Genomic DNA, 23,450 nt, shown 5'->3' on the forward strand with positions numbered 1-23,450 from the left:
GAGTTTAGTTGAAATGTTTATTTTTCTCGTCCAGCTACTGCACATTTCTTGATTTCCTTGTATGTAACTTTTATCTAGAGATAGATGTATATTTTAGGTACTCAGGCAAGAAGTTTTATCCAACTGATAAAAGGATACCTACAGTTTAACGTGGAATCTGAATCACATGTTGACCCTCGTGACTGGTGAAAGGTAGTTTAGAGGCAGACTGAAAATTTAAGAGTTCCGACAGTTATTCGATTACCGAGCACGTCCTTCGTTGCTAGACCACTAGGCCCGCTTTCTGTTAACTTATCTCGGTACTACGCTCAACATTCTATGCTTCTGTCACGATGATTTCTTAAATCTAATGTTAGGATGTAAATTTCCACAAGAACCACTTGCCGTACAGATTTAATTCAGGATCGGAGGAGAGTTTAGAGGAGCGGTTCTGCCCTTGAACAGTTCCAACTGCTTCGATGTGTGATCCACACCTCCTCCTGAACGGGCTTCAAACCGACTCGGTACACACCTATCTATCTGGAAAGAATAGCAGTTGGGATAAGAACCGTCTCTAAAAGGGGTAGGGGTGGAAACCTAATTTAGCTCATTACGTGCGAATACCAAAAAATTATTCATCCAGTATTTGAGAATGAGAGTACTCAGAGACTTGCAACGAACCTTTACACATAATATCAAACCTTTACCAATATTTTTCTTGCTGACAACCCCCACAAAATGATGAAAGGAAAAAAAAAAATTATCGCTTGCTAAATTTTCGCGGTTAATGCACTAAAACCGTCGCATGAGCATGACGTTTTAATTTATTACTTCATCTCTACTAACTGTATTCGCGACACATTCTACATGCTGTATACAGTTACGTCAGAGACTGTAGATGCATCGTGTTACACGTACTTCAGGAGACGTCAGAGCATTGAGATGTGTGAAAAACTGCCGTATCAGGCATCATGTTTAAATTTATTACATTTTTGCTACAAACTCTACTCGCAACACATTTCGTAGACAGTATTCACATATACCGCTGAATGTACGTACAAAATTATATCATTGTACGGCATTTTGTTCACCAGATATTGTCATAAACATAGGGTGTTTGTAAAAGAAACTGAAGGGCTACATTCCCTAGAGAAACAGGTGAAATATGTGTACAAATGTATGTGAAATACAGTGTTCATTGTAACCGAAGCTATTGAAATATTTAGAAAACTACACATTGTGTCAAAAAATGTTAAATTCCAATGAGTTTGTTTCAGGGCGTGGGGGGGGGGGGGGGGGAGCGACATCCAATGATACCACACTCGACCAGCCACCCACCCCGTCCATGTGTGGCGGGGGGCAGCTTTGAAATCTTCACCGGAATCACCATTTTTTTTTTTTTTATTGAAGATTACGATTCTACGAAGAAATACATTTCTCCTCACGCATTTTCCTCTCTTCTCCACAGATGGCACTGTAATCTGACTAATATAAATGGGTACACAATCGTAATTAATAGCATGCTACTCAATTGTCCTTGAATATCCAATAGCACGTAAAATGGCTCTGAGCACTATGCGACTTAACTTCTGAGGTCATCAGTCGTCTAGAACTTAGGACTAATTAAACCTAACTAACCTAAGGACATCACACACATCCATGCCCGAGGCAGGATTCCAACCTGCGACCGTAGCGGTCGCTCGATTCCAGACTGTAGCGCCTAGAACCGCACGGCCACTCCGGCCGGCAATAGCACGAGTGACGCCACCTTCTTGCTGTGAGGGTAGGACAGGAAAATATTTCGAAACTTCGAAATGGAAACCGAATTCTTAATGCTGTATTCCTGCGACGTGTAGAACAGGGATCTATTCGATGCACCACTGTGGCCGTGTAGCGAGTACGACGTATCATAACAGGCGGCAGTACGCTGCACCGGAGCTCACGTATCGTGCAGACATAGAACAATCTGCGGCTCCAAACATTACAATACTTGCGCATTGTTTATTGCTTGCATATTTACCTAGGATTTGGAGAACAGAAGCGGACTATGAATGCTGGAACCACCTGTAAACTGATTTACAGAGAATATAGGAGAAATTTTGATGCTATTGCTGCCTTATACGCCGTGATTTTTCCAGAGAAAGGCCGCTCTCGTTTGTTCTTTTACAAGGTTGTGAACGCCTTTATGTCTGATGGCAGCGTACAGAGCGGTAAAATGAAAGAAGCAAACGCGTTACAGGAGAGGCTAATGAAATAACTGTACTAGCGGCAGTACACCACAACCTACGAATTAGCGCCAGGCAGTTAAACCGCGGTAGTACTGTCACGACACTGCGTCATCCATCCTTGTCACTGCATTAAAAACTTCATGGCACCGATTCCCACAACCGGATAGTGTTTTGTGAAGAGGCACGACAACAAATGCAAACGACCCCTACGTTCTTTGCCGGATACTATTTATTGATGTGCCTATATGCAAACCATGGTAGCGTTAATCGGCTTAACATGCATCAGTAGGGTGTAGACAATACCCACTGGTTACGGCAAGTTCAACATCAACGTGCTTGTTCGATTGGCCCAAATTTTATCGACGGCACGTTAAATGCGTGCGAAAATGGAACGTTTTTGGAACAGGAATTACAGTTATTACTGCAGAATGTTGCCCTGGACTTTCGACAACGTATGTGGTGTGAGCATGACGCTTTCTCAGCTCGAGATATATTAGACCGTATTCACGCAGGTCGGTGGATCGGTAGAGATGGACCTAATAGTTGAGCCGAAAGCTCACTGGATTTGAAGTCACCGGATTTCTTTCTAAGGGGTCATGTAAAAGATAACGTGTACCAGTAAGTGACAACAGGCGGTGAAGACATGACCAACAGCATCAGAAACGCTAGTGCTGACATTCCTTCAAATATGCTTCTGTCCTGTGTTCGGCCATTTTAAAAGCGGATCACTAAGTGTACTGAAGTAGGAGGTACTAATTTGAATAGAAGCTCTAATTATAAAACTAGCGTACCGTTCGCCTCAGGCCACACTGCAGTAGCTCTTCGATTGGGCCCTGTTCTATATGTCGGAGGAATACACCGTTGCGAATGGAAACTGGAAGTTAATGATGTACTGGCCTGTTCTATCCTCGCAGCATGGAGATGGAGTCCCACATGTCATTGGATATTCAAGAGCCATTGAGTAGCCTGTCATAAATCACGTTTCTGTAACAATTTCTATTCCTCCGGTTCTACTGCAATCTGAGGCGATGGGAGGTATGCAGTAAAAACATAGGTTTCCATCGAAGATTCCAATGTTTCCCCCAGTCACCCACTCAAGGGGCGGGGTGAGGGCACTGGATGTCCCCCTCGGGAGAAATGAGAGCTGTAGCTTTTTTTTCACTATGTCTAGTTTTCGAAATGTTTCAATGTCTTCAGTTAAAATGAATACCATGCCTATTAAATGTACGTGAAATATGTGTGTCTGCGAGCAAAGAAACGGATAAAATCTCCTAAATCCCAATATGCATATCAACCAAATTTGGTACACAAATTATTTACCATCTGGAAATAAATATTATGGGGCTAACTAACTGTGGGGGTGTTAACGTGGTCCGGCCGCTGTGGCCGAGCGGTTCTGGGCGCTTCAGTCCGGAACCGCGCTGCTGCTACGGTCGCAGGTTCGAATCCTGCCTCGGGCTTGGATGTGTGTGGTGTCCTTAGGTTAGTCAGGTTTCAGTAATTCTAAGTCTAGTGGACTGATAACTTCAGATGTTAAGTCCCATAGTGATTACAGCCATTTGAACCATTTGTTAACGTGGAGGCCAACTACCCAGCCGCAGTGTTAACACGAGTTTCCGTCAAATCATCGAATTTAAGCGCTGTTGGGCGTGGCTAGCGGAGGAGCACTGTTGGCAAGAGGGCCGCGCTCAGTCTTTGTCAGTCCTGTTGAGGAACTACTTGACTGAAATGTAGCGGCTCCGGCCAGGAAATCCGACGATAGTCGGAAGAACAGCGTGCTCACCACGTGCCCCCAATATCGGCATCAGTGACGTCAACCGCCTCAGGATGACACATAGATCTGTCGGTAGATACCGATGGACCGTCCGAAGACAGCTGGGACTGAGTTAAGTTTAGATAATGTGGAGAGGGAAGGAAGGAGGAAGAGGTAGCAGAAAGAGAGGGGAAGAGGGAGATGGGTAGTAAGAAGGGGAGAGGGAAATGGACAGAGAGGAGGAAGAAGAGGACATAGATAGAGGGGAGAGAAATGGCCTAATATAAAAACATCCCAGGGAAATGCCGGGTACGTAGCTTGCAGCTTTCAAAAAAGTGCGTAAATTCTCTTTGAACACTGATTGCAAAATAATGTAAAGCAACAAATCAGAGCAAGTATTTCTGCGACATCGACTGAACATTAAATTTTCGTCAAACGTACATGGAATTCACTTAAAAATCAGCACATATCAGACGTTGTGTGACATAATATGTAAGAAAGATGGCACATATCAGACGCTGTGTGACATAATATGCAAGAAAGATGGTTGGTTCACTGGAGACGCGAGAGCAGCCAACAATAAACGTAGGCCTGATGGAGGAGCATAATTTGGTATCGGTTGCGCAATGACCTTTGTGACGTGCAGGCGTCCTTCAGAGTCTGTTTGATGCGCGGCTGGTGTGGTGCGTTCTGTGTTACAGTGCAAGGACTACCCTGTGTTTACCACGGACCCGCGGCTGTGCAAATGGGAAACTGGAAGCAAGAGTCGCGTTGCTCTACTGGGGATCTGCTCAGCAAATAACGCCCTCTCGGTTTCCCCGGCAGAGATATGTCAGACAGCAAATACGAGTGACTTCTCTAAAGAGACCGAACCGATCTGCATCCGTCCAAAGAAAATTCTTAAAGGGTCTCTTGCAAGATACTAAAGAACGAAATTGGTTTAACTACTAAGCTCTGAGGCATCTTTATGTAGTTAGCAAGTTTACAGCGCTTGGAGATTGTCAACGGGGAAATTAGCTGATCATGTTATCGTGAATAGAATAGGCCGTCTACATTTAAACTTATCTAGCGACACGGATTTGTAAGAGATTGTTGCGAACGGGGATTCCGAAAATTAATCCGAGCTATAGTTTCTACCTACTCGTGAGGGTGGCGTCTTAGATATCCCAGCAACTAGCAGAATTATTTCACAAAAACACTCGTTTGACCGAAGACTGAGAGGTGCTCGTCATTCAGAGACACTGACCAGATGGTATTCAGAGGGCAGTTTTTAAGAGAACAGCTCTTCGTCCTACATACATCTCGTTCCAGAACCAGTACGAGAATATCAAAGAAACTGGAGATCATAGTGAGTTTCACTTCACATTATACACAGCCGGTACAAGGAATCTTATTAGTACCAGACGTACAGTCTACTACACACTATAAGGTCGCATTCAGACGTAGATGCATACAAGGAATAATTCTGAACTCTGTTCCTGTTCGCATCGAAAACTGCAAAACGCCTGAATATATTATGGCTGGTACAAATATGAATAGCTTGAGCTTGAATGACTCAAATATGAAATCCACAATAGTTCCTGACGAGATTTCTGAAGGGAAGAAATAATGCCTGAGCCTCTTGGGTTAAAAATGTCAGCTGAAAGCCAGACCGAGCTAGTGTATTTAGAAATTGAAAGTGCGTGCGTACTGATAATTATTACACATTAAAAATCTAAATTAGAAGAAACTTTAATAGACAAGATCGCATTCAGTATTATATATTCATGATGACCAATTTCAACAGTTAAGAATGTCCTAATGTGAAGTTTAAAATCTTGTCGTTATACGTCCTGTACCATTACCACTGTAACACACACGCCACGTTGATATAATAATGGACAGTATGTAGCAAATTCAGTATAGGTATGAAAAAGCACTCCGTGTAACAACGGATTTCCACACACATAACACCCTCCTTATCTCTAATTATGAGAAATTTCAATAAAAAAATCTAACCTTTCATTTCATATCACAAATGGCTCTGAGCACTATGGGACGTAACTACTGAGGTCATTAGTCCCCTAGAACTTAGAACTAGTTAAACCTAACTAACCTAAGGACATCACACACATCCATGCCCGAGGCAGGATTCGAACCTGCGACCGTAGCGGTCACGCGGTTCCAAACTGACGCGCATAGAACCGCACGGCCACACCCGCCGGCTTCATATGACAAGATCACAGCGACGACGTAGTTGGCATGTGTTATGTCGGTAACTGCAGTGAACGCACAAACATTTTGGTCGACTATTAGCGGTGTTCTTGAGGAGAATGATCGCAGTTGAAGATAAGAGTAAAGAGCAAGTAATGCAAAGCCTTTTTTCATGTCTGAATAACATATATAATTAACTACGACCGAATTAGGCCAGATAATAGCCCTCTTCAAGTTGCAAGACGTCTCTTACATTAGTCATCGGTATTTGTAGTTGTAATGCTAGTAATACCTCTACTATGATCATGCGTTGAAAATGCCAGATCATCGATGCAAGGCCAGAGAAAATTTTTGAATGGAAACCACCTGGCAGACATAGTTTGAGAGACCACAAAGTTCTTGGAATGACACAATAACTGAATAATGCAGCATCGCTGGATATTCACGGAGAAGGCTGTACGCTTTAACCTGTGGCTCCTGCAAGATGCAATGTCCACCCCCACACTACTACAGAAGTCAAACAGACGCTGCTAACGTTCTAAAGAGATATGCATGAAAAACTTCCAGCAATAAATATCTTCTGGAGTCGTCTGCTGTAAGGAAATGACACAAAATTTCACAAAATTTCTTACGTCACTAGTGAGATACTTGGGTACTGGAGTAGTGCAAGTTAGTGTAAGAAAAACATGAAACTAACGAAAATTATTATTTATATTGCAAAAATTCTGAGAAATAACAATGGCACTTTCAGTTATGAATTGAACAAGTTATATCCTGGTTCTTTTCGGAATGTGAAGTTACCTCTCAAGGATAGGATTCGTTAATGAAATTTCTTTACAAACATTAAGATTGTTATTAAAATATGGTTCAAATGGCTCTGAGCACTATGGAACCTAACATCTATGGTCACCAGTCCCCTAGAACGTAGAACTACTTAAACCTAACTAACCTAAGGACAGCACACAATACCCAGCCATCACGAGGCAGAGAAAATCCCTGACCCCGCCGGGAATCGAACCCGGGAAGCCGGGCGTGGGAAGCGAGAACGCTACCGCACGACCACGAGATGCGGGCAAGATTGTTATTAACTTGGCAGAATGGCTGAGAGCCACGCCTACTCAACTTGAATAATTATTCATTACAATGTTGCTAGGTACGGTTGAGACTGTCGTGTGTGAAACGCAGTGAATGGTACTGTTGTGGAGGAAATATGGGGCTCGCAATAGCTGTAGCGCACAATAACGTAAGCTGCGATGACTGCTTTCTGCACCGTTCGCTGCTGACAAATAAGATAACTCTCGTTCTATCTGGATTGACCTTTGCCAATCAAACTATCCCTACGCCTTGATGAAGTCAAGGACTCCTATTCGCCCCTAGTCTAACTATTGGCGTGGTACACTGGTCAGGTAACCAGTCCACCGCGATGTCACTCAAAAATTCACTCACAGGCGTTTAACTATAACTCTGTCCGTTCACACCACACAATAAGTGTGTCGGCTAACACAGTAAACAACCCTTAATCGCAAGAACTCAATATACACACTACAATTCGCTCTCGACAGAGCTGCTCTCCCAGTAAAGCACTGAGGAGAGACTTGTTCCTCGCTCTTTGAGTACATGTACGAGCGCCCATGCTCTCGTTACGTGTTCTCGCTCCAAGAGCGACAACGGAACAGGCCCTCTCCATGCCAGACGTGAAGGGGTATATCTTGCAGTCTCTTCCATTACTCCTTCAGCTCAAGGCGTTAGAAATATCGTCTGCCAATCAGCGTTGCTCTTCTAAAACGGGAGAATGACGTTTCGTTTAAGGCGACCAATCCAGAAATCCGTAGCATTGGCATTTGGCGTTTGCTGTCTCCCTGTGAAAATCTCTGAAACTGCATGAAAATGCGTAGGCTAGCCGCTCCCACACAATGTAGCGGAATTTGCTTTTAAGCCTAACACGGGGTCGTTCCTCCTTTCACTCGAGCAACCACTGTCTGCTCTATGGGCAGTCACTGGCCGGCACAGATAGGTTGGGTCGTCCTCTGAAGGGACCGGCCCCCTGGCGTGTGGTCTGCCTCTCTCGAACTAAAGGCTCCTGTGACCGTTGTGTCTGGAATGTATGTGTGTACACCAGCCTGGAGTATTTCAACCACAGTGTGCTTACTTGTTATTTGCATATCGTTTACATGAATTCATACAACATTGACTTTCTCTTATCGAGTTTGGGTTCGAATGAAGTGTCTTGATGTGTGGAATATGATTGTGAGGGCAGAATATGTAAGCAATGAAGGTCAGGAAACCACGACGTCTTACACCGTGAGTCTGAGCAGCAGCGCGTAACGATAAGAGCACTATCGTGTTATCTTAGAAGCAACCGCTAGTATTTCCGGCTCGTCATGTGTCGGGAATTGAGTTGTGACGGAGCGCCAAGAGGTCCGGGCAGCCAGTACTCGCCGACCGCTGGCGACACACAAGCACTGTCCGACGGAAGGAGACTTGTGCAGAGACGACCGTTAGTTGGCTCTTCGGTCCGTCATCTCATCGGACGACATGTATTTGGTCGCCGACCGCTTATGGGTTCTCTGTGTGCCTCGACTTGTGATTCGTCCTTGTTCTTCCACAGTGATTGTTTTTAGGATTGTTCGAGTTCTTGAGGAAGTGTTTTTGTGCAACCGTGTCTAGCTTATGTTAATGTTGCCTGCGCACTGCAGTTGTCAGTGCGTCGGTTGGGACAGAGTCCGACACGGCGTGTAGTTCGGCAGCCTTTAGTGTAGTTCATATTTTTGAGTGGTTAATGCGCCTTGGCGGTATTTAGACGCCAATATTTGAAGACGTGGTGCTGCTGGTATCTTCGTCCTAGCTGACATTTTCCGTTGTCGTGCCGTTGGTCAGGGGTAAAGGAGTTGATTAGGTGGTTGGTCGGTCCTTCAGCGGCCCTTGGTGGGGTTGCCATCTGATTACTTAATCTTACGTTCGAGTTACCTGCACTGGCCGACCCTTGGAGCGCTTCTGAGAACCATTGTTCTGTTGTTCTTAGATTGTGATTTTCTTTTTGTCTCAAGTGCTATGCCGGGCCTTCAGTCGTCTATGAATTTAGTTGTTTCAAATTTAAAATAAGGCCTTTAGCCAACTTACATTAAGGTTTCAAGATTGAATTGCTTAAAAACATTTTAAAAAGGAGATTTTGCTTTATTTTAAATCTTTCTTATTCAGGCCTTACGCCTGCAGTTCTTCAGTGTTCAGTATGTGACCTTCAGCCGAGCTTTTATCTAATTTTTTTTTAACTAAGGCCTTCAGCCGTGTGTATTCCTTAAAGCAATTTTAATAACATGTTTGGGCCTACAGGCGTATTGTTTTTGAATCCTTTTAAGGGCATGTGTGATTGAGTGTCTTTAGGAAAATAAAGTTGTGTGTTTTGTGCAACTAACAGTAACTGATTTTGGCCCATTTCCACAACCACAACCTGATCCGCTCTGTCCTGCGAATCCAGATGTCAGTTAATAATGTAATAATAATAATAACCGTACTATTAATTCCGCACACTCACTGTATGAGCGTAAGAAGGGGTAGGCTCTTTCAATGGGACACGTGTTCGAACCTCGTCTGTGCTTAAAATTTATGAAAAATTCGTCAACAATGGAACAAATTAGTCACCCTCGATCTGCCAACGGCCTTGTGAAGCAAGGCGGAGGAGCGAACGGAGGGTCAACGCACTGTCTTAGCCCTTGGGGTGGGAAACTGGCCCAAAATGATTGAAGAATCAGCAATGATCAACGGCATGACGTTGCAGATGACGACGGAAACCACGGCATTTAAGATACATAATATGTATCCGCAGGATATGCAGCATCTGAGTTGAAAAAAGTCTCTTGGATAAATATTCCGGATAGCCCCACCCGGATCCCCAGGGCGGGCAATGGGGATCTGCCCCAAAAGTAAAGTTGGGGGGGGGGGGAGAGGGTGAAGAAGCTGGAATAACGAACGAAGTTATAACGTCCTACGAGGCTGAGAATGTAATGTCAACAGTTTAAAAGTAGTAAACAAGCTAGAAAATTTTAAATAAATGAATTAAAAGGGCTGTTTCTGGATATGGTGAAGGTCAGTGAAGTGAAACGGAACGGAAATAAGGATTTCTGTCCAGGAGAACACAGGGTGTCACCAACAGCACCAGAAATTGTAGGATTCATTATGGACAGGAAAGTAGGGCAGAGGGTGAACTAATGTGAACAGTTCAGTGACAGGGTGGTTCTCATCAGATTAGACAGTAAAACCGCACCAACAACGATGATTCAGTTATATATGTCGCAGGCAAAAGATGAAGAAGTAGGGAAAGTATACGAGGAAAGTCAACGTGTTATTCAGTATGTAGAGAGAGATTATAGTCTAGTAATTATGCGTGATTGGAACACGTTCGAGGTGGGGGGGGGGGGGTAGGTGCAGAAGAAATGGTTACCGGATAATTCAGGCTAGATAGTAATAATGGGAGAGGAGAAAAATTCGGTTCTGCAGTAAATGTTAAATGGTGTTCAATAATCACACGGGGGTGGGGGAGGGGGGAGAGGGAGGGAGGATGAGGTATACTTGGGAAAGATCTGGAAACACAGGAAGATTCCAGATTCGTTATGTCATGGTTAGACAGAGATTCCGAAATCAGATACTAGGTTGTAAGGCAGAGGCAGATCATTACATTAAGAGACATACCATAATTTAGTAATCATAAAGATTAGACTGAAGTACGAAGGAATCAGTGTGGATGGAAATGGGAATACTGAAGCACTGAAGAATGACGAGACACTTTTGATGCTCGCTAAGGATATGGATACTGCGATAAGGAATATCACAGTTAGCTGCTCAGTTGAAGAGGAATGAACTTCTCTCGGCAGAGGAAACACACATGCCAGACACACATAGTACAAGGTAACTCGTAAGAAAACATGGATTACAGAAGGAATACTTAAAATGAGCGACAAGACGAGGAAATACAAAAACTGTCAGGGACAGAGAGGATTACAGCAATGTAAATCACTTAGGAACGAAATAAATAGGTAGCGCAGGGCTGCTAAGGTGAAATGCCTGCAGGAAAAATATGAAGAAATCGATTAAGAAATGATTGTCAGAATGAATAACATAGAAAGCATGTCAACGTTCGGTGAAATGTCAAAACAACGTTCAGTGAAACAAACAGCAAGGGTGGTAACACTAAAACTGATAGTAATATTAAGAATGCAATGTGAATTCCATTGCTAAACGCAGAGCGAGGGTCATATAGGTATAAATAGAGTACAATGGAGGTCTCTTTGAGGGAGAGGACTTACGTGATGTTTTGATAAAAGAAGAAATTCGAGTCGATAAGGAAGATGTAGGGGTTCTAGTATTAATGCCAGAATTTATAAGAATGCTATCTCCTCTGCTTTATTTGATGTCATTCCATCGGAATTACTAAAATCATTTGGGGAAATAGCAACCAATCGACTGTTCTGCTTGGTGTGAAGACACTGTGAGATTGGCAACATACCATCAGACTTTAGGAAGAATATCTTCTGCACAATTCCTGAGACAGCAAAGGCAGATGAGTTCGAAAACTATCGCACAATCAGCTTAAGATTTCCTGCATCCAAGCTGTTGACACTAATTATATGCAGAAGAATGGAAAATAAAATCTAGGATCTGTTATGACGATAATTTTAGTTTTAGGAATGCGCCAGGGGGGTTCTTCAGACTTTGCAATTGGTAATGGAAGCAAGAATGAAGAAAAATCAAGATACACTTATAGGAATAGTCGATTTAGAAATAGCCTTCGTCAAAGTGAAAGCGTGGAAAATGTTTGACATTCTAAGAAAAATAAGAATAAAGTCCATCAATCTGATTACTCTGCAAATCACAATTAAGTGCCTGGCAGAGGGTTCATCGAACAACCTTCGGGCTGCTACCCTACCGCTCCACTCTCGACCGTTTTCCAATAGAGGGGCCATTCCATCTTGACGTGGGAGCTCTGATGTGTCATGAAGAGCATTTCTACCTATGTAGGTGGGCGCAACGGAATATTTTCACCATTACAAAAAACTCCTTTGTTTTAATAACTGCCACCCCAATTTACGTATCATGTCCTTAGCACTCTGTCCCCTATTTTGTGACGATACAAGACGAGCTGTCCTTCTTGGAACCTTTTCGGTGTCCTCCGTCAGTCCCATCTCATACGGATCCCACACCGTACAGCACTACTCCAGAAGAGGGCGGACAGTTGTGATGTAAGCGGGCTCTTTAGTACATCTGTTGCACTCTCTAAGTGTTCTGCCAATAAACTGCAGTATTTGGCTTGCTTTCAACCAAAACATTATCTATGTGGTCGTTCCAATTTAAGTTATTAGTAATTGTAATCCCCCTAAGTATTTAATTGAATTTACAGCCTTTAGATTTTTGTGATTTATCAAGTAACCGATGATGAAACCAACTGTAAAATGATTTAGAAAAGACATCTGTATGGTGCAAAAAGTGGCAGTTTACTCTAAATAATGAAAAGACGATAATTGACAGCATCATCTGCAAACAATCTAAAAAAGGTGCTCAGGTTATCACCTGTGTCGCTGATGTAGATCAGAAACAGCAGACGGTCTATAATATTTCCTTGGTGAATTTTCTTCTGTTTTACTCGATGTCTTTCCATCAAGTAATACGAACTTTGATCTTTATGACAGGGACTCTGACAGGAGGAATCAAGTCGCCTACTTCATATGCAAACTGATTAGAAGCCGCTTGTGGGGAATGGAGTCAAAAGTCTTCTGGAAATGTAAAAATATGGGATCAGTTGACATCCGTTGTCAACAGCACTCTTTACGTCTTGAGAATAAAGAACTGGTTGCTACAGGAGAAAAAGGGGCGGTATATAACACGTGCAAGACCGAAGACGGAAGAAGAATACTGGAAGACTAAAAACGAAGAGCTCGGATTACAAATACTGTAAGACAGGGCTGACGTCTGTCGCCTCTACTGTTCAAACTATACGTCAAAGAAGCAATGACGGAACTAAAAGAAGATGAGCACAAAACGTGGGCTGACAATAAACTGGAAAAAGACAAAAGTAATGAGAAGAAGCAGAAATGAGAATAACAAGGAACTCAATATTAACATTGTTGGTAACGAAAAAGAGGAAGTTAAGGTACCCATGACGGACGAAGCCAGGAGAACATTGAAAAAAAAAAGACAGACAGACTAGTACACGCAAAGATGAGACTTCTGCCCAGAGATGTCAACAGTAGTGACAAACATAGGCATAAATTTATCAATTTGAGCAATAAATTTTTGACAATGTATCTTTGGTTCAGAGCATTGCATGATGGTGAATCATGGATTGTGACAAAGTCGAAACGGAAGAGAATCGAAGCATTTAAGATGTGGTATTAGAGACAAATGTTGAAAATCAGGAGGAATGACAAGATAAGGAACGAGGGGGCTCTCTGCAGAACAGGCGAAGAAAGGAATATATGGAAATCACTGAAAAGGAGGAGGGACAAGATCATTGGATATGTGATAAGTCATCAGGGACAAAGTTCCACGGAACTAGAGAGACCTAGAGAGGGCGAAAACCGTTTGTGAAGGTAGAGATCGGAATGCACCCAGCAAATAACTGAGGACTTAGGGTGCACGTACTACTCTGAGGTAAAGAGGTTGACACAGAAGGGTAGATCGTGGCGGACCACACCACATCAAACCTATCATAAGAGTGTCGACGAAAAAAAAAAAGAAAGTTGGTCGATTACTCCACTCAGCACCAAATAGGCCCTACAATTCATGCAGTAATGTAACTGGTAAAATTCCATATAATATCGTACTAGTACCCCAAGTCCTTCCGCAGTAGTGTTTGGTCGCAGGCGTTATTTAAACGGTCAGGTAGAGCGACTACTGCCCATCCCGTATCTGAAGCGATGATCTCGTCTGCTACTCCAGCTGTGAACGAACTTCTCTCAACGATCACAGTATACAGATTAAATAACGAATGGTATACAAAAGGTCTGCTTAAATAAGAGTCGACCACAGACCCAATCAGATATGCGTATTTCCATAAAGACTCTCGTTAATAAAGCCTACAGATCTAACAGTGCAAAAGGCACTGAAACAGGTGGCAAAAGTCTCTGGATACCAGAAACGTGCTACTGGACCGGTAGACAACGCTGAGTCAATCTAGAAAAACCACACCCAGAAATAAACAGGCTGCACGAAACATTGAACTGAAATAATGAAACACGTAAATGATGGCGAGCGACTGACGTGCTGATGATGACGTACGTCAGGAAAACGTGCAAGATTTCCTCAGCGACGCCATGGAGGCGTCGCTGGTGGGGATGCGATCGTAATTACGAGTTGACACAGCAATTCCCAGTAATGTGATTGTCGCAGTAAGATCATTAACTGTTTCCACGACTGATCAGTAATCTGTTGTCGGCTTTTCTGTTACCTGTAGCTCTCAGTTAACCTGTTTCAATACGACCCCTAAACGGCAGGACCAGGTGGCTGGAAACTGACTACACCTGTCACGGAAATGCATATTGACGGCAGAAGAATTTCGGCACCAATGTGACAAGAGTTCGTTATGTGGGGCTATTTCACTTTCCAGAATTCGAAGAAAACTTCCGACTGCGTTTAGGACACTACACTTCATAACCAAACTGACTGATGATTTGCACAGTTCTGGACAGGTTGCCTAGTACGCGTTAGTTGCGAGACGCCGATTTCTAATGGCCAGGGGTGCTTCCCTGGAGATATCTAGTGCATTGTCTGAAATTGCACAAATCGTTCACGTACAACGGAAAACGCCATCTTGGTGAGAATGAGTGTCTTACAACTTACTGTAACTCCCATCAGCAAAAGCTATGTTTAGTACCTCTATAAGGGCAGTGTAACATTATTCTCTATTTATTATCTCTCGCTTGCGCTCTCGAAACAAGTAAAATCACTAATCAAGCTATATCTCTGTTGGTCCATCATGGACAGGGGACATCAGCTGGTTAAGTAACTGTCAATATAATTGAAACTCTCCAACAACCGTGTAATTAAGAAGTTATTTAATTTTATTTTGACGACAAATAGTTTCGCTGTGCAGTCTTCAGGCCCCATACACATCTCTTTAAATAAACGATAATGCCATACAGTGCCATTTATCCCTAGATTTTCTGAATTCAAACGGTTTCACAAGGGATTCATACGGAGACTTGGTAGCAAAATTAAATAACATCTTAGTTACATGGCTATTCGAGAGTTTCATTGATTCTGATTTCATTGATACTGATTTCATTGATATTGAGAATCAAACTATAGTCCAAAGTAATAAATATCCATGTTAGAGTCAAAGGCCTTTTAATCGGTATCCATGAGACAGCTTGCTACCAATATGTTCCAAAAGGCAGCGCATAAAACCGGTATTTTTCGGTGCTCGTACCTCGGGTGCTATTGGCGATAAAAAGGTAATTTCAATTTTATTGGATAGCCACTGCGCTGGGAAGCACTTGTACACTTAACAGAAGGATCGTCTTAGCGTCATTACCCTACCGTACACCTACCGTACAGTGTCAAATTGGCCGGCCGGTGTGGCCAAGCGGTTAAAGGCGCTACAGTCTGGAACAGCGTGACCGCTACGGTCGCAGGTTCGAATCCTGCCTCGAGCATGGATGTGTGTGATGTCCTTAGGTTAGTTAGGTTTAAGTAGTTCTAAGCTCTAGGGGACTGATGATCTTAGAAGTTAAGTCCCATAGTGCTCAGAGCCATTTTGAAGTGTCAAATCGTGAATATTACAAACTTACTTACGAAAAAGGAGCAAATTGTTTGGTTCTTCTAGCGTTTGATATGATCTACGATGAGCTTGATCAACGTTACAGAGGCAACATTATTTCATGGGAGGGTCCTCATATAACAACGAAAAAGAATTTTTTACTATATTTTTGCTAACACCAGTGGACCAAAACGCAGCCGAAGATTCCAAGATGCTCATGCACAGCAAATGTCTAAAATTCTTACAATACATTCCTGACATGCGGGTCTCGAACAACCTTGAAAATTTTCTTGACATTTTTACCCGTTTCCAAGTTACAGAGGTTCAAACTTACCCTACTCGTACACGTAACAAAAAAAAATGATCGTAAAAATTAAGTAGGTTGAGGGATGACAGGCATGTCGAGGATAAGCCCACGATTTAATTAAACTGCCAGGTATACCCGTGAATGAATGAACGAATGAATGAACGATGCATCTGCTTAATTTGAAGGGCTGTCTCTCAGGATCTGATCCTGGAATCACGTCGTAGCCCTCACACACGTGTTGCACAGTCTCTACACGTTCTTTATATCAAACCATATCCAGAGAAAAGTCTATGTCCATCGATTCCAATGGTGTGACATATTTATCCCCCACTCACCGTAGTCTGTACTGTGGTGGGTACCGTTGCTGACGTTTCAACAGATCTCTACTGGTGACCGACACATGCCCTCCTGTGTCCAATAATCTCCCGCAACCCTTAATTGCTGCTACTGTTCCTCTTATCGCACAATCCACCTATACTTACGATTTCATAGCATCCAGTGTTATTGGCAATGAACTTAGGGTTTCCGTTGGCGTTTAACACCTTTTTCTTCCCTGATCCTCTACTTTTAACACTATTACTTCCTCTTACTTCGTTCACAACACCCTGTGGTTGGCGACATTGCTTGCTTAGATGTCCCGATCGTCTACACTTCAAACGTTTTATAGTAGCTGAAAACACTGACAGTTTACCCTGCATTCAAGTGGATGAATCTGTCTCCTTACACTTTGTAACTAACCATACTGCTGTGCGGAAATCCGTTGTACCCCCTGTCAGTACACATTGTGACACTTCTGCATGCAACTCTCTTAAAAAGGCATTGGGCGCCCTCTGCTCAGCTTCTTGCAAAATAATAGTTATTACTCCTAACTGTTCTCTATAGTGTCTGGCATTATTTCATTTTCTATATCTCTGAATAAACTCTCCTCAAATTTTTCGAATGTTATGTCTCCCTTAAGAACTTCTTTATATACATAAGTGTTAGCTTCCGCTCTTAGTCGCAGTTTTACAACACTCAGTAATTCCCTAAGAGACAAACATTTCATTTCAGCCAGACTTCCAAGGTGTCCCATAAAGGCCTGCATATCCTCAGATCCTTACCAGAAAAAGGCGCCATTAGACTTGCGACTGATAAATCTACACCCCGCTCTGACAATCGCGATTCTACCGAGCCGTGCAGTTCTGCATTATCTGATGTTAACATCTCTACCTTTTCTAACTATACGCATACTGCTTCCTGATCTGACCCCTGGCATCTCTGGTTCTGTTGAAGCTTTGACCTAGACAACAAGAAAACAAGATATATACTTAATTCTTACATCTAATCATAAGCCATTTGGACTCCCTAAAATGCCTAGCCATATGACCCCGAAAGGTTACATGTATGACATTTTAACAGTTAAGAATCTGTACATGGTGCTGACTGGACCTCAGAGTTACAGTGTGCGCATCCAATAGGCAATAACATATCGTGACTTCCATTACCACTAACTGGACAAATCCACTGGTCCTCTACTTGCAATGAAGTCTGCTGTAGTAAATGCAGGACAGTGAAACTTTTACCCATGACCAAAATACAATCATAATTTTTGGGCTCATTGTAGCATAGGATGTATGTTCAGACATTGTTCAAAGAAGGCGACGTCAATGATCTGACACCAGTGTGAGATGTGTCTTTAATTGTCACAAGTGGAGAATTAAATAAGACTTCAGGACAGCAGTAGAATTACTTAATTCACTTCTTCATTCCTGCCCTCGACCGTAATACACCAGGAACAGCTTGGTGGAGGCATCCAGTTGCCTCTCATGCGAAATAATAGATGTCTGGCACTGTTGACGGCACTAAGAGGGGAGCCGTTTGTTTCGTCACACGAATACCATTGTCAGTGACATCTCCAGAAGCGACCATGATGACAGCATAGCAGTGACATTCTGGCGATACAGCGGAGGCAGTTGTGACCTACCTATTGCGAGCGTGTAGCTTTCTGCTCCGATGGCGAATCGTCTTGCGACTCAGGGCAGGCTTTCCCATCCCATGGTGGAACAGTAGACCCCATAATTCAAACCAGCATGTTGCGACACGTGTCGCAGGCCCATGGTGTAGGCCATGATACTGAGACGAGTATTACACGAATGGCTGAGTACTTATATGCTCAGACTATGTTCGTTAAGGCAAAAGGCACATACTACCTACACTTCCTTGATGGCGAATGAGGAAAGGCTTCTGTCCTGCTAGCGTATTACAGCATTGGCTGTTGCTATACTGCACCCAGCTGGCTCTGCTTTGTAACACCTGTCCGCCATGTTTTGCTTGACAGTGCGGACCACTCTTGCCTGCCTGCAGTTGGCTTTGTTGAAACATTAATTTTAATATTAATAATTAACAGCCTCATTTTGCCCGGAATTTACCTAGGTTTCAGTCGGAATATCCCAGCCTTCTTCAGAATAACAGTAAATACCGTCTATCCATAGTGGACATCGTCAAGCTACAACTATAAATCCATAAATTATCGTCAGACAATAAAATTTATCTGGAACTGCCTCGTCCCACTTCGCGACGGCGATGCGCTTGCCACGAGTGCTGTACAGAAAGATATTTAAATTCTGTTGAAACACGCTTCTGCTCTGGCGTGCTTTTGACCAAATATGTTCGATGACCTACATAAATATACTAGCGGAATTTTACTGACACATCAAATTCCCTTGATATGAGTGAAGTGCCGCGCTGTGGAGGGGAGAAAGGGAACGAACGGAAAAATGCTCCTATTGAAGCACAATGTAAGGTGTCTGAAATACCTGGGCTAGCAAGACAGAGCGGATGAGGTTATATTTGTGGAAAGGGGCCAAAATGAGCTACTGTCAGTTGCACTCATCATATAAATTTGATTTCTTAAAACACACAAATTACACAAGAAAGAATCAAAAACTCTCAAGGTATTAACGAAAGTCCTTTGATTCAATAATGATCTTCTGAAAGCCACATCGAAAATCCAAGGCACAAGGCCTAAGCAAGAAATTGAGGTACAGGAGATCTTCTGGAGGTTTCATTTCTTCAGAAAAAAGTATTTTATCTCCAATATAAATAGGCTGAAGGCCTTGGCTTAAATTCTTCCCATAGAACTCGGCTGAAGGCCCCACTTTAATCAAAACAGTGTAACGGCCAAGGCCGAGATAAAGATTTTCAATGTTTAATCTAAATAGGCTGAAAAGTCGGCTGAAGGCCGCATATCAAAAAAAACAATTTAACGACTTCAGGAAAAGGAAGAAGAGCTTTTAATTTGAAAAGGCTGGAGGCCTTATCTTAAAATATTTCGTGTAAAACTCGGCTGAAGGCCTCATACTAAATAACAACAGACTTATGACTTAAGGGCAAGACAAGTATTTTGAATTTTAATTTAATGGAGATTAAAGCTCGGCTGAAGGCCACACACCATGCAGAAAACAATTTTACGGCTTAAAGAATACAGGGAAGAGCTTCTAAATTTCAACTAAAATAGGCTAAAGGCTTTATCCTAAAATGCTTCACATAAAACCCGGTTGAAGGCCACATACGAAACCCAAACAATCTCACAGCTTAAAGTCCAGACAAAAAAAATTCAAATTTTTAATTTAAGCTGGATAACTCAGCTGAAGGCCACATACCAACTTGAAACAAATTTATGGCTTAAGGCATAGCCACAAGGAATTTTCAATTTTAATTTTTAATCAGCTAAAACTCTGCTGAAGTCCACACAGAACACTTAAGACTAAAAAAGGAAATCACTATGTATAACACAACGAGCGGCGATCAGAAGGTTCCAAGGATCGGCCTAGGAAGGTAATACAAACTTCCTTTTTTTTTTTAATCTCATTTTGTTCGCTTTTGTTCGTTGCATCTGCTCGGGGCGGACGTAGTAAGACATCCGTTTAAGTTCGTTATTGATCGATTAACTCAGTTTTTTTTTATTACAGATGGCAGCTAACCCTCTGACCGAACACGCTGAGCTACCGTGCCGGCGACATTTAGGTGAGACAGGCAGTCGCAGCGACAACTTCTTAATCGGAAGGCAACCCAACCGAAAGCCAGCCGACGAACCAACCAACAAGATCAGTTCTGCTCCACCAGCAAAACGACGACAAGATGTCAATGGTACAATGTTCTGGATACTAGTGCCAAATCCAGCCGTAGGAATAAACGCCCGAAACTACCAACAACACCTTAGCTGTGGAACTACATGCCGTGCTGGACAGCATCAACACGATGAGGAAAATACACTTCCGAAAACTTCAACAACGACTAGGGCAGGTAACCGGAACTTCAACGGCCACAAGGCAGAAGATACGACTGGTACACTTCACTAATGAAGGAAAGAATTAAATTAAGTTAGTAGTTGAGGCTTGATAGTAGGTTACGTGAGCACTCAACTTTAGTGTCCAGGATCGGTGGTCGACGAACTTCGTAATTCCCTCAAGAAGCGCCTCATAACTCCAACCGCGCGTGTACGCCACCAGCGGCTCCAGCCTGTTTACGCGCCACGGAGACTTCCTCGCTGCTCTACCCCACCCGACCGACTGCCTAGGCTTGGAGACGATCAAAGGACCAAGATTCTCGTCGGACGATGAGACTACCGCCCCAACGACCAACCAACGGTCGTTCCCGCTCCAGTCCCCTTCTGTTGGACAGTTCAAGTGCGTCGGCAGCGGTCGGCGAGTACTGGCTGTCTGCATCTCACCAGCGCTCCGACCGCTACTTCACTGCTGCTGCGCCCTGACTGAACTCCAGACACACTCTAAACATTCTGCGTGGTGTCTGTTTGTTCTATATCGTGTCTCCCTACCACTTTCGCGCAACGACGCTCTGAGAGTGTTTTTTAGGGAATTGACTAGTTCGAACCTGGGACCTATTCCAGGTAAGGAGACGCCAGACCACACATGACATGTAGAATTCAGAAGAGTTCAGTGAGACTAGCGATGATATAACCAAATACTTAATGATTTCAGCGTCAGCTCCACTGCACTCCCTGTGAAAGAATCTTAATACTAACTAAATTTAGTGGAAGGGATTTAAGGCTTTCCTATTTTTAGTTAGCTGGTAAAATAACGTCGATAAAGGCAGTTAAGTTTACCATTGGAAATTTTATTCTACTCACAAAAGATTGTTTATAAATTGCACTATTGATAAAAGGAAATGTTTTAATACAGGATGGTAAAAACCAACTGTGTTCAACAAAAATCTGAACGAATATTCCCTGAATGGGTTTTCAAGTTCTACAATGAATCGAAGGATAACCGATGCCATATCACATCTATAATCTAGGTTTAAATTAAGTTTCACAAAAGAGAAAACTATCAAAATGGTCTACAGTGACCCTCAATTATCTTTAATTACTTATCTAACTTGTCGAAAATTACAGTGGCTGATGTGGCTTCTCAATAACTTTATAACAGAAAATTCATCGAGTTTCAGATTTCTACTTCAAGTGGCAAATGTGAACACCATGAGCTTTAATTGACGATCGACACTAGTATTACGCAAAAAGGGGATGTAACAGATGAGACTTCTGCAGTTCTGAGTGAAGCCTTATGCGCTCAAAAATGTGGCATCGCGTGCGTTCATTACCTTGTCGGTGTTCGTCCGGGGTCGGCGGCCGGCGCAGCTCCGTCCAGCTCGCCCTCTCGGAAGCAACTCTCAAGCAACTCTCTCCTTACTACAATTTACCGAAGTTGGTTAAAAAAAAAAACTATCTGGCAGTGTTTTCATCTGACCTATCAGGGTCTCAATGTTAACCTTAAGCTCCGCCTACAAAAATTCTCTCCATCCAATGAGGAACGTTATACTTTTCGTGGTGAGGCAATGTTTTTAAAGTTTGCAACGCAACAGAGACGCGAAAAAGTCTCACACTAAAACTTGCAGCTGGTGTGGTCCTTTTTGCGTTATCGTAAGATCTATACTGTTCTTCTGGAGGGCTCTTATCTTTTAACATGGCTGGCCTGGGGGGTGGTCCTAACGTAACAGAGACGCGAAAAAGGTCTCACGCTAAAACTTGCGGGTGGTGTAGCCCTTTTTGTGTTATCGTAAGATCTATACTGTTCTTCTGGAGGGCTCTAGCTTTTAACATGGGCTGGGGGGTGGTCTTGACGTAACAGAGACGCGAAAAAGTCTCACGCTAAAAACTAGCGGGTGATGTGGTCCTAGCAGTTAGTTGGCGACGTGGGTGTCCGTCCGTCCCTTATCGTAGGGCCTTCTCGCTTAACACTGTTCTGCTCTCGGCTTCTGTTCTCGTTTCTCCCCTCGGAACTGCGTCTGTCTCACGGTGGGAAGGTATGACATGCATTTAGGCATTCTTGTGTCAGTCTGTGGTATTCCATTTGCTCACTCGTTACTCGTATTACTTCGGTTAATTTAATGTCACGATTTATTCGGAGCTATGTGGCATACTACTGGATTTGCTTATCATGTCAGGGTTTTCATGGAAGGTGCTGGATTTGCCTGACACCTTACAACACGATGACACGGAAATACTATCAGTCGCTCCAGAGATGTCACGACAGTGCACTTATCAATAAGCACTTCTGCTGCCACTCACGGAAGGGAAGGCAGGAAGTTTGTGATGCCAGTAAATGGAATATTAAAACAAGGCAGCAGTACGATAAGAGAAGATGACAAACAATAAACGGCATGAACACGAGCCGCGCACGGCTCAACCTCCCACCTCAAACATCAACCCGAGGGTCACATACCAAAATGAAATTGACCGGCAGCTTCTTAATGAACGCAAAAGACAATGGCCATGAGAAAGCCGCCAGCGAGACACTCGCACGGACTCATCCATGCAGAGGGAACACACGCACTGGCTAACCGACATCCCTGCACCAGGAACGGACCGACCTAAGTCCCACAAGATGACCAATTGAAGTACCATTGCCACCTCAACAGTGAAAAGAAGCGAGATACCCCTCGAAGCCAACCAGGCAGAGGAAACACATGCCAATAGGCAACCCGACATACCTGCACTGGGAAGGTCCCGAGCTAAGTTTCAGGAGATGACAAAGTTCGAAAACTATTCTCAGCTGAGAACCAAAAATGCTACTGGAACTAATGCATTAACTATGACCGCTCCGTGTCAAATTGACTGTCACTAGGTTGAGTGCCTTCCAAAACACAAATACTGTCCTCAAGACCCACAACCGCCTTAAACCAAAATTCAATAACCGCTCCTGTCTCACCCCCCACAGCTGGCGTGACATCAACTGGCTGAAGATC

The sequence above is a fragment of the Schistocerca serialis genome, chromosome 1 (assembly GCF_023864345.2).
Source record: "Schistocerca serialis cubense isolate TAMUIC-IGC-003099 chromosome 1, iqSchSeri2.2, whole genome shotgun sequence".
NCBI lineage: Eukaryota > Metazoa > Arthropoda > Insecta > Orthoptera > Acrididae > Schistocerca > Schistocerca serialis.